This window comes from Rhinolophus sinicus, linkage group LG02 (genome assembly GCF_036562045.2).
Source record: "Rhinolophus sinicus isolate RSC01 linkage group LG02, ASM3656204v1, whole genome shotgun sequence".
Taxonomy (NCBI): domain Eukaryota; kingdom Metazoa; phylum Chordata; class Mammalia; order Chiroptera; family Rhinolophidae; genus Rhinolophus; species Rhinolophus sinicus.
Genome location: NC_133752.1, coordinates 180,365,706 through 180,379,015, shown reverse-complemented (window position 1 = coordinate 180,379,015; position 13,310 = coordinate 180,365,706). Strand labels below are relative to the sequence as shown.

Sequence of the window (13,310 nt, the reverse complement as noted above, 5' to 3'; positions counted from 1 at the left end):
AAGAGACAGAGCCATCTCCGGGAGCTTATGTTCCAGTGAGGAACGACAATCAATTTTTGATTTTCAGGTAAATATCTAGTATATCAGGTAATTAAAGTGTTATGTATGGAGAAAAATGAATCAGGGTAAGTCTGGGGGAAAGGACTTAACTATCTTACAGAGGATAGTCAGGGCAGATCTCACTGATAAGGAGTTTCTTGAGCAGAGATCTGAGGGAATGAGAGGGTGAGACATGTAGATATCCAGGAAGAGTATTCTAGGTAGAGGGCTCTGAAATTTCAAAGCAATTTCAGAGGTTCTGAAACAGAAGCACATTTGGTGTATTCATGGAATACCGCAGTCAGTGAGGCTGGCCCAGATGAACTAGGGGTAGGAGATGAGGGACGAGAGATGGGGTGAATGCAGGCCACGTGGGGCCTTGTGGGTCACTGTAAGGACTCTGAACCTAATTAAGCAGAAATTAAGTCATCAATATTTAGTGAGCCCTCATTGTGTAACCTAATATTGGGTGACCAGTAGATTGTTTATATATTACTTGCTTAAATTTACTCCCAGAATATTTTTATGTCTCTTGGTTACAAAGTTCTTCTTTTCTTAATGCCCAGTTAAACACATGAAAGATAAAAAAGCTAATAAAATGGATAAATGAACTGTCAGGGCTAATATTGTTACCGTAAACCAACTAAATTATTTTATATTTGTCTTGATAAAGATTAACAGTGAAAAGAAAGGTAAGGAAGCCTGACATCAGTGGCCTCCATCTCTGGCTCGTCCTATGTCTGGGAGCCTCTGTTAGGAAAGGCCATGAAGGGAGGAGCCTTCCAGTAGAATTATGAGAGATTTTCTCAAACCTCATCACACTCACCCTTTGACCATCAGCTTTTCAAATTTAAGGATAGTCAAATCCATAAGAACAGGGTCTGGGGCAGATCTGATTCCCAGAATTAACTTAGAGATGGAAAACATGACTCAGAGATGGAGCTCAGGACCAAGAGGGTCATGCTATTTGGTGCTCACTGAGGTTCTGGGCTCTGCTGTCCGGTGTGGACCCCACACTGATTGAGAGTGGCTGGCTAAACCTCCCTCTCAGTCACGCCTTACATGTACAGTGACTTTGGTGATACAGGTGGGCAAGTGAGAGTGTGGGAAAGCATGAGTCCATTTCCACTTGGGCAAAGACCACTCAGAGTACATGCCTACTTGGTGAGGTTCAAGTTGCGACTAAAAATATTAGGCTTTGCTATTTGAACCATGGATTCAGAGTGCCTGGGACCACCCAAAGAATGAGAGAAGAATCCTGAACTCTTTATTTCACCTTCTTAGGAAGCCTCACAATTCCATAGTGTCACTTGGGATTGGAATGTGTGGCTTTTCTTAAACTGCCCAAACCCAGATCCGATGAATATTATCCTCCATTGGTTAAGGTATTGTTTTGGTGGTGGTATCTCCGATGAAGTGAAACTTCTGATAGCGACATTGGGGGGAAACACAGTGGGAAAAATTACTTTGCTGCATATTCTTTTCTGTCACTCTTTTCTGATGTTGTGTCTCCTGCTTATGCCATGACCACTGGTGAGACAAAGTTTTACTCATTCACATGCTGAGTGAGATCACTTTTATTGCAGCATTCTGTTCCCCTGGCTAACACCTTTATATGAACTGTACATAAGACTACACTGTGAGGTCTTTTACCAACCAATAACTTTGGAAAGGCCAGTCAGTGTCTGGTGACATAGTCAATATCCAGAGCTATTGGAAGAGGCTGAGCCCTTCTTGAAGAAGACCATTTTTGCACAAGTTGCCTCATAATTACAGCAAGTTTTATAGTTTAAATACAACCATGGAAGAATAAAGGAGGGAGGAAACTGGGCAAATACATGGCCATCCTTGAAATCATGGGCCTGCTGGCAGCTTAGACTTATCCTATCTCACATGGGTGATAGCTAATTGCAGCCCATTGAGACTCAGCAGTAATTAATTAATCTAAGTAAGTGTGTCCATTAAAATCTACTATCTGTTTCTAATGGTACTTGTGAAGATATTTAAAAGTAAATATGTTCTTCAGGGTAGAATACTTTATATGCTAGAAAAATTTGCAAGAACCACTCATTCACTTGAGCTTTTCATAAATTCCTTGATAAATTAATTTTAAATCTTTTACTCTTACCTATGGAAATTTGGCTGGTGTTCTAAATCCTGACATGGATCTTTCCCTGATTCTAGGGACCTTTCCTTGCTCTGGATCCCTATAGTAATTTTGCATGTACCACTCATTACATTTTATCTGGAATGGCCTAGTAACATTAACTTTACAGAATTAAACTCTCCTCATTCTTCCAGTAGACCTTTAACTGTGTATGGTGTGTTTGCCCTACTTCCCTAACCACGTAATATATTTTTATGGTGATATGGCCTTTTACTTCTTCATTTCCCTTCCCGCGTCTTTCTCCTTCCTTCCTTTCCCTTTATTCACAAATATTTGAAAAGCTACACGGTATCAGGGACATTACTAGGATCTGGATATATAGGGGTAAGTATGGAGTTTAAAGAACAAATTCAATTACAATCAAGTAACTCTGGATGCAAATATGGTATCATTAATGTTCACTATGTTCTATTTTTTATAGTAAGACACATATTATTCTGTAATTTTTTAAAGTTTTAGCATTTGTGTATTTCCTAAGTCCTTTTCTTATCCACAATTATTCTATAGACTTTAGTGATAAAGTCAAATTATAATTCCTATATACTTATAAGTTAAACTAGCATCAAAGTTATAATTAAATTGACAAACTTCCCCAAGCATGTTGATATGTAAATTCAGGGAGAATATAGTTCTCTCTGCACTGCCAGGGAGCCATTTCTAAGGAAAAGACATCATTTATCTTACTGGGGCAGCCCAGACCTTTTCAGAACACAGGCTAAAATCCCATTGTGTGGAGGAAATGGAGAGGCAAAAGATAACAAAATAATTTTTATTAGAATTCTCATTGAAAAAAATACAGAAAACCAAGGAAAATCAGTATAGGTCAAAAGTCAATATTAAAACAGTTCAAGGAAAAATATGTATACAGAAAATAGTAAAAGCATTCATTGGTCAATTGTCAACATGAAAACAGCTCAAGGAAAAAAAAATAAACAATCCAACTGAGGTATTAAAGCCACATATAGAAAGGTGGTGTGACTAGACATTGTTGAAGTCTTTTCTCTCTCAAAGATGCCATTTTTAGACTAACATCTGAAGGGATGGGAGGACATGAGACGGGGAGAGAAGGGAATGGGAGGGGAAAAGAGAGAGAGGAAGGGAGAAAAACTAACATTTAATGAGTTAAAAAAAAAAAACGTGCTAAATAATTTGTTAGGTACTATATTCATTACTTCATTTAATCCTTATAACAACTTTGCAAGGTGTACTTCTCTCCATTTTAAACATAAAGAGGCTCACAGACTTTAAATGACTTGCCCCAAGTCACGAAGTTGGAGTGGCAGAGATTAGAACCCACCTCAACTCCAAAGCCCTCCTCCTTTCCTCTGACAATAGGAGTTTCTCAACTACACTATACTCGTGAGTGGAAAACAACGCTCAATGGATTTATGGACCTGAGGGGGTGTTGATTTAGCCCATCTAATGTATACCCTTTTTGGAGCTTGGGAGTAAAGCAATCTGGACCACATTTCCAAGAGGGCAAGTCTGATGTGACAATTTCTTCTTTGCTTCAGAAGAAAGACCACAACAGGAAAAAGAAGGCATAGGAGGACAGAATGCTGCCTACCAGACTGGGTGGGCTATTAATAGTTTTCCTAGAGCATGTTTGTCACTAGAAAATGGAGAAAAATGTATGATAAACAGACATGTGCAAACTCAAACGTGCATGTAAATCAATGATTACAAAGATGAATCAACTCTTGTAACCTAGATTCCCTAGCTGTCAAAATCTGAGGATAAAGAAACTCAAAGAAACACCAAGCATGTAGCCAAGCTATACACTAAATCATTTCTCCGTCACGTTCACAGCTCCACAGGCTAACATTTTCTATACTGATGGCCCCTTCTTAGTTGATGATTTTTCACAATGTATTTCATGGCTTCCATCCCTACATGAGACTTTATTACTATCACATAGGAATAAAAAGCCATAAAGCACTAGAGTGAATTTATCTTGGTCGGATGCAAAACTTATTTTCTTCACATGACTTCACAACCATTTCAAAGCTAACCAATCATTTCATGCTACATTAAGGAACATTTTAAACTACACATAAGTGACAGAAAGCACACTTAAATTGTGACATCACAAATTAACACGATGTTATCCTTCAACAACATTCTTAGCTACAAGGACCAGGAAACAAGACCAGGAGACACTCAGCAACACTCAACCATTGAATTCACCAAAAACAAAGGACACTGGGGAGAATTCCTGGAGAAAAGCTCATCACTTTGACATTGGACTTGGAAACACATGAGGAAAGACAGAAGACAGACAAATCACTGATACAAGCTGAAACCAGGGGATTTACTTCAAGCCTCTTATTTCAGCTTCTTTCTAGGAAGCTTTCTTACATGCCCACAGCCAGCTTTCAGGCTTTTCATTTTGGAGCAGGTGGGTAGGGGGGAATCTTAGCATCTGTTTGCACTAAATCAGCGTTAAGCATTCCACACCTAAATAACAGAAAAGAAAGGAAAAAAAAAAAGAGAGAGAGAGAAAACCCTACAGCATGCTAAGTGACCACAAGTGCTAACTGCTCATCTACAGACATTCATGGAGGTTGACACCATCCCCCACCCCCTTCTCCTAGGGAAGAAAATATCTACCTCTGCCAGAAACAATACTGTGCACTAAATCCCTCCGTGATCTAAATAACTCAGGTCCAGAGCCCATGGACCTTCTTTATGCTGTATTAAAGTGAAACATTGTTCGTGGAATTATTAATACACTTCTAAGTGGCCACAACAAAACCCAATTCTCCAGGCCTACTGAAAACTCAATGCCATAAGGTCTCATGGATTTCTGGCCTTTCAAAAATAAACTTGGAGTGCCCATTTGCCAACTCCTGAAACAGTGTCCCAGACTATTGAGCACTGCCTTTTGCTTTTGAAAAAATACTGTATTATGCAAATTCAAATAAAAGAAACAGGAACTTGAGTTTCTCATTAGCAGTAAAGTCTAGGCAAGCTATTTCCACCTAGAGGTTACTATAATGAAATCTTGGTTTATGTGAATCACAGGGAGGAGACTGGAAATAGTTAAATGAAAGGAAGTGCATACATAAATTCAATTACCATGTATGAAACATGCAAATGATTTAAGCACTGCATCTGAAACTCTAGTTTATATTCATTAATCTCAGGTTGCACTTTTGAAGGAGAAAGACATGCTAATTGGGTCCAGATTAATGCACTCCCAAACCTCTCCAATTTGTTTTTAGGTGAGGGTTAAATGATATGTATTAAAATAAACACAGCTGCTCATCTGCCTCTATCTTCCACCTCCCCCACTCCACCCATACCTCCACCTCCAGCTGCCTCACCTCCCCTACTTCATTCCACTACCAGCTGGCTCACCTCCTGCACAGCCTACCCGAGCCGGTCACCTCCAACCACACCTCTCTGTCTTTTAGGGAAGGAATTAAAAAGCCCTAACATTTTCCTTTTGAACATACATAGGAAGATAAACTTGCCTCTTAGTCTTTACAACACTTCCTCCTTCCCCACAAGCCATCAATCTCCAGAAAGAGAACAAGTTGGATATCAAATCCTGATGATGCTTAACTCATGCAAAGATGTGCACACATAGCCTAGCAATTTCATGGACAGTGGGTTCTTCCTACAAGCTTGGGCCTCAGTCCTTTGACCAATAAGTACTGAAGGGTAGTTTCAAAGTGTCCTGGCACTTACTTTCTTGAAGCCAAAGTTGCTGCAGGTTGGCATGGCCATCTTGTGACTCATTTATGTGGGACACTAAAGAATTGAGAGAAAACTTGGGTTGCTGTTCTTCCTTGTGGCTCATTCAGCCAGCAGACTGGCATAGAGCAGAGGGCACCAAAGAGATCTTTTGAAAGGATCACCTTGTTTTCCCTCTCCCTCTCCCTCCTACCTGGCGAAATTATTCTTAAAATAACTTCTTTCCTTCCTTCCTTCCTTCTTTCCTTCCTTCCTTCCTTCCTTCCTTCCTTCCTTCCTTCCTTCCTTCCTTCCCTCCCTCCTTCTTTTCCTTCCTTCCTTCCTTCCTTCCTTCCTTCCTTCCTTCCTTCCTTCCTTCCCTCCTTCTTTTCCTTCCTTCCTTCCTTCCTTCCTTCCTTCCTTCCTTCCTTCCTTCCTTCCTTCCTTCCTTCCAGACATCAGTTTGGAAACTAAGAAATAACATGTTTTAGGGAGAATCTTATCTTGTAAATAATGAAGCTATCAAAATAGTAAAATATTCAATATTCTATTCTTGGTTTCTTGGACTGGCTCTTTGGAAAAATAAAATAAAGGAAGAGGAACTACAGACGATTGGGAATAGACTGAGGCAAAGAGGCAGGATGGAAGGGATCCTCTCTGTAAGAGCAGCCATGAAGGAGTTAAACCAGGCACAGAAAAAAAAGAAAAAAAGAAAAAAAAAGAGGCCTTCAAACTCATTTCACACTGAACGTGATGTTTAATTTGAATCATGCTCTTCCCAAAGGGAAAAGGTTAGTCTCATCACTGGGCTCATATCCTCCTCCTCCTTCTCCTTTCATACGAATTGAAAATTCAGATTGACCATTAATCATGATGTGACACATTCGTTTTTTCCTGGTCCAAAAATCAAATGAAAGCCTGGGACCACATCTGAGAACCCATTGGCCAGCCAATCCTCCCAACCTACGTGCACAACAGAGAGAAGACAAGAACAAGGGTGCATACGTACACAGAGACAGAAATTACTGGACGTGCACTCACAAGGATACACACAAATACATACAGCTATTAACAGTCATTGACTCAGAGAGCCCCTCCACCTAAATTGAATTTTGCTTATTTGCAAGTGTAAAATTAGTCATAGTAAATTACAACAGGGATGAGAGACTCATATCAAATCTGTCAACATCCTGACAAATGCTCTGAGCACTCTTTAGTTAGGAAAGACTCTTAGGGTAGTCGTGGCTCCTAAAAGAGAAAATGATTATACGCTAGCCAAACCCTAAGTACAAGCTAAAGATATTCACCTCATGAAGTCATTCCTCAACTAGCCCCTTGGCACTTGCTGGAATTATTCGCAGCACGAGCTCTACTTTCTCATTTTCTGCTGACTCCATGTGGGTAATTTCTTTCTCATGATTAAAAGTGAGCTTGGCAGATCCTTCAAAGCGTGGCTTCAGGTGTGGTGGGGTTCCGAGTGCATCCTTTGTCTAAGGCCGCTTGCTAGTAATTCATCGGTGGACGGGCAGGCCCGGGGAATATTCACACATCTAAAATGATTTTTTAAAAAAGGCAACCTTTATAGATATCTTTATATAAACATATTTTTATACTGAAACATGCAGCTGACAGATGAAATGAACTGTTTACCTTGGAAAAGAATAGGCAGGCTTTTCTCTTCCAAATAATCACTCCGGCCTTTCTGAATGTCATCCAAAAGCGATTCTGCTTCCTTGGACTTATCCAGCATCTGAGGCTGTGAGATAACCCTCGTCGCACTGGCCTCCTTCCCTGGCCCCTTCGTTATTAGCCTCCTGGTGGGTGAGATAGAATACAGTGAATGTAATAACCGTACTCCACACAACAGGCTCGCTCTCTCTTTTAAATTGAAAATCCCCTTATTACAAAACAAGGGGTGTTCTTTTTCTTCTACCTTTAAGTAGGACTGCCACATTCATTGCTTTTTACAAAAACGCAGCTGCTTTTTAAGCTACAGATAAATAGAATCTGCTAGGCGGTAATTCGACTCAGTCTGAATGCATTATTTTCTAAGACACTTTGGCGAAAGGCTTTTTATTATAAACTGGAATGAACAAGGAAAGTCCTTTTCTCTTCTAATTATGAATGTGTTTTGTTCCCTACTATTAACCTACAATGTCAGATTGATCTTCTTCTTTTTCTGCAGCCAGTTCAATAAATCAACATTTTTTTTCCCTAGAAAATTAGAGGGCTGATGATGAAGTCTTCATGAACTCCAATGACAAAAATAAAAATAGCACAACGGAGAAGCAAATACAAATACAGACAATGAAGTGGCCTTTTGATGTCCAAGGTGATGAATCCTGTTTTGACACTGAAAGTTAAGATAAAGGGGATTTCCTTGTTAACTTCATTTTAATGACTGAATTTTAATAAAAGTAAGGTTTTCTAGGCATTTTCATAAGCTTTATCTAACTACATGTATTCACCTAAGAGGGAAAAATATATAATAAATCCGTAACATTTCTAATAGGGTGCCCCAAACTATTGGGTTTGTTTACTCGTTCATGATGTGTAATAGCCAAGTAATTCTATCAGTCATCCCCTCATTTCTCTAAGCAATGCAATGAAGAATTAAAACAGAAGAGGAGACATTGTGAGAAAGCGCATTCAATGTGAATTTCTGCTGGCATGGCTTTAACTCCAAGCATAAACACTAAGAAAAATGGTGAGTTCCTAATAATATCAAAAGGCAGTCTAGAAACTCCATTAGCCTAGGTATTGCTTTAATTTTGATCCCAATGTTTATATTTCTGACTATAACAGTACAGTAGACCATGGCGGTTTTGCTCTATGTCTATATAAACATAGTGCCTTGTTAAGGGGAGGAAATCCCACAGTGGGGTTCCAATTAAGGAAAAATAAATACTGCTGCAACCCTGACAATACGTGGAGATTGCCAGTATATCACAGAAGCACAGGCAGGTGCCCCCTACTAAATCTACAGATTTAAAGCCAACGCTGTCATTTCCTTTCCTTCAGCCGTAATGGAAAGCAAAGTGTTGAAGATGAACTGTGTGTGGCAGATAGTTTCAGAGCAATTTACTCTTGTTTGTTTACATTATTTTGAGTTTATTTCCAATAAGGGTGGTAGTGGGAATCGAGGGGGCCTTGTGCAAAACATAGAGGAAGAACTATGTTCTGAGACCACATGCATATTCAAGAGACCTCAGATTGAGAGGAAGTGAGAGAAAGAGAGTGCTTAAAATCCTATTTCCATCTAAAGCCATGCTGCCTTTCCTATGTAGTCCTGTTTGAAATTTTTAAAAGGGGAGTATTTATTACAAGTGAGATGCTTCCAAATTTTCAGAACACACACTCTAGGAAGAGATATGTTTGCAGTGAGCGGTGGTGACAGAGCTTTTGAGATTCTACCACTTTGCTTAGATAGGAATCAATTTTCTGTCTTCTGATATGCCCGGGAACAAATGATGCCCCACCGGGTTGCTGGCCTCAGCATCAGAGACTAAGTGATGCTATGGCAACACAGGAAGCCAGTTTACCCGGAATAGATAGCCAAGCCCCTTCACTGAGAAACAGACTGAAGTAAACTAAGCATCACTATAAGAGTAAAAATCGAATCCTTATGCATCAATATCTCCATTGAGCTAAGGCCTCAATAATAAGCATGCTTTGGCAATTAAGAATGTTTATTCTTGTAATATTGATATGTGAGGCAAAGAGAAGAAAAAGAATTCTAGTTGTATATTTGAAGGAATTTAATTTCCTAGATACCCTGATTTAGAAACATGATTGTGGAGACAGAGTTCCAGAGAGCAGTTTCCAGGCTCTGGACCTCACGTGGAAAGGTGCTGGCTCGGGTAGTAGATGGCTGTCAGCTGTAATCAGATGGCCATCAGCTGTTACCGGTTAGCCATTAGCCACTGATATAACAGCCATGGCTATGCTAGGGCGTTGGCTGGTTGGCAGAGAAGCGGACTGTGGATTGCGGATCGTGTTGATTCTACTTCCTGTGTGTTGATTCTACTTCCTGTGTCTCGCCCAGCTGCCAGCGAGATGGGGATGCAGGAAAACCCCTCCTTGGGGTACTGGTGGATATTTGCTTCTGTGTCTCAACCAGCTGCCATTGAGAATATAGTGGTATGACTCCCTTATCTATGGCTCCGTGGGTGTTCCTTTTTGGCCTCACCATACTCTGTGTCCACCCGCTGAGAGCGGGAGTGGGACCAGAGACCCTGCATGACAATTATATTTATAGAAATAGGTTTTACTGGGCTACCCACAAAAATACCTTTGAACCCTTGTTTTCCTCAATCCATCTTTTACGCTGGTAAATTAACACAGACAAAAGACAGCACAGAATCTTCTGCCACTTGTATTATTGTTTACAGGTAATAAAAATTACCTTATAATATAAGCCACTAGCCAGAACGGCTTGGCTCTTATTAAACCTTCAAAATAATTAATAAGTAGCTCTCCTAAAAGAAACTCTGTGACAATGGAGAGAAGAATGGCTGTCCCACTGAAGAAGACACAGTGCGATAGTGCTTTAACAACTTGGATTTAATTTATTCTCTCTTTGAGAAAAGAAGAAGAAAGAGAAGCAAGGTAAGAAGGCAGGAAAAGGAGGTGATGGAGGATGAGGAGAAAGGAGGAAACAGAAGGAAATGTCAAAAACCCATTGAGTACAACAAATAGAATTATTTTTTTCCTTTCCATGTTAAAATAAATTGCTTCACACCATGCCTCTGCCACTTACAAGCAAATCCAGTTTTAACCATTCTAAGCCTCATTCTCTGCCCTTATAAGTGGAGAAGAGTTGTGCCATCTTATCGGACTCCAGTGGAGATTAAATCAGGCCACTATGAGTTATCTGTGCTAAACCAGTAAATAGCAGTTACATCTAATAAGGAACAACTATTAATAGTCACAGCACTGCTAATTAGGCTTCTCCTGCCCCTTGTGCATCTCTACCTGGAACTTCCTGATTAGTTCTCCAACCAACCCCCAAACTCAAAGAACACCCAGCAAAACAAAATAACCCATTACAAATGGATCCCTGCACTGCCTCACTCCTTTCTTTCACCAGATTCAAATCACTTTACACTTGCAGTGGAAAGACTGAACATTGATTTTGTTTTACCTCCAGGACCTAAAGGGCAGGGAAGATGCTATAGCTTAGAAATGGGAAACAGGAGGCACTAAATGTGAAATAATCAGGGTCAGTTAGCTACGCCACTCTCTGTCTGAAAGGGTTCCAACTTACTGAGAGATGACATCCCCAGAGAGAAACTGGACTCCACTGGGTTTTGGAGTTGTCGCCTTCCAATCCCAAGCTCAAGTTAGCATGCATGCCTCACACATGGTTGCACCCATTCACTCAGACAAACACACACCTGCATTAACCTATGAGGTGTACTGCAGCTCCGGTCAAGGAACAGACCTGCTCTAGTCACCTCACCTGAGAGTCTTCACTCTTCCCCAACTGGTGATAAAAACACTACTGCATTGCAAATATTGGGGAAATCTGATGATGCAAAACTGCCAACTTGCCTCATATCTACTAAAAAAAATACCAGCTAACCATACCCAGGCTGTAAGGCGATGTCACTGGGGTTGTGACTCTATGGTCCACATGAATTGAATTGCAAGTGACAAAATAGCAACAACTTCAAAAACCACTGTGGTTGGTTGAAATTGGGGATGTGGGACCATGGATTTGGAGGGCCAACTGTACTCAGTTTCTTTTAAGAAAAAGATATACTGCTGTGAATTCAACAATGTCAGCTCTTCATCCTCTTTTTCTAAACCTATTTTCTGAATCGAGTTGTTTGAAATGATCTCATTTTTATAAAGCCCAATATATGATGATGATCAAACTTGACAATTACTGTACAAGCAAATAAGACTCCTAGAGGGGCAACTTCAAAGAGATTTCATCCTCCTGGTGGCTCTTTTCCCATAAACAGAGAGGCTCCGGAAAGAGGCTCCACACTCCACTGACCACAGGAACTTACAGCCAAGATTCTAATCGGTCCTGCAGAAGGCAGTGCAGAGGTGGTGAAATGGAAGCAACAGCACAGAGTGTGTGTTGAATGTGCTGTGTCCTACAAACAAGGAAACACTGGTATCTTCCCAGAATCACATTCAGCACAGAGATGCTCTAAATATGAAAAGTAAGACAAGCTTTTTAACTCCTTGTCAAGGCTTCCTGACATCCAGCACTTTGGTGAGGTCAAGAAATGTGTCTCCGGCTTCTGTTTTCTGTTCCCCTTCAGAGAACACGGTGAAGAATGGGGCCGTCCAGCTGCCTTTTAGCTCGTCACACTTGGCTGACTCCCGTCCTTACTAGGGAAGTGTGTCCAGGCGTTTGGACTCACAGAAGAAAAACCCAAACCAATTTAACACAAAAGAAATTCCCATATTTTGCCTCTTTCATATTCTACAAAGTGCCTGTGGTAGGGTTAAGTTGAAAACGTTTTATATAAAGAAGATTATTGAGACATAAGTCATACAGGTAAACACTGAGAGGTAAGACAGAGATGTTATCTAAAAGCTAATTTAATTCAATAAAGGCTTCTCTAAAGACAATAAACCTGCTAACCTTCCCATGCTAATATTTTGTTTTTGAAGGGACAGTAAGGGGTTGTAGATTCGTCGTGTGATCCTTTAGCAAAGTCTGAGAAGGTGAAAGAAAGAAAAGAAAAAAAAAGATTAGATGCATGGATTTCTGTGCTGAATGGATGCCAGAGTCAAGATGCAAAGAATAGATAAGTTAGAGATTTGAAGGAACTAAATTTGAAGCCAGCCAGTAAAACCGATTGAACCTTATTACCTCTAGTCACTGAGGAATTCCCGAGACAGTTGGATGCAATTTGAAAAGGTCAGAAAAATATTTCCTGCACAGCATTACTGCTTCATGGTTTAAGGGTGTACATTTGTGAGATGCCAGCTCTAATCATTTTTATTGACTTTGCTTTCCAGAGACAGACAGACAGTCTGGGTAGCAAGACCAGTAGATAAGAGAAAGGCAATCTTATAAATGAAAATCTCTCTTATTTTGTTCTTTCACTTGTGACTGTGAACAATCCCAAATCTCGCCCATTGGAGAAGAAATTACACCAACTTCAGCCAAAGAATGACAGAATAAAAATGAAATCAAGGAAAGTATCACCCTAATTCCAAAAATGCTATCTTCTTTTAAGAGCTATTTATTTAGCCTCTACTATATGCTAGGAATTGTGAAAGGTAAATGACCCTGCATGTTAACCCAAGTGTGGATATTTAAAACGAAACACCATAAAATACACCGGAGATCTTAATTTATTTCCTTTCAGGATGGTTTTATGAAAGAGGGAAATCCATAGGGAAGGGTGAAAATTAAGTGAAACATATAAATATATACTCAAGATAGTGTTTAAATGAA

At 40.0% G+C, this 13,310-nt stretch overlaps 1 long non-coding RNA gene across 1 annotated transcript in view; it reads right to left on the bottom strand.

Annotated features, from left to right (window-relative positions):
• Positions 1–6,296: 6,296 nt before the first annotated feature.
• LOC109447596 (uncharacterized) overlaps positions 6,297–13,310 on the bottom strand; it is a 64,514-nt gene continuing 57,500 nt past the window's right edge. Inside the window, exons 7-8 of the long non-coding RNA XR_002137390.2 lie at positions 7,535–7,698; positions 6,297–7,434 (exon numbers count right to left, since the gene is read on the bottom strand). This is a non-coding gene — a long non-coding RNA (uncharacterized LOC109447596). The remainder of the gene's footprint in view (positions 7,435–7,534; positions 7,699–13,310) is intronic.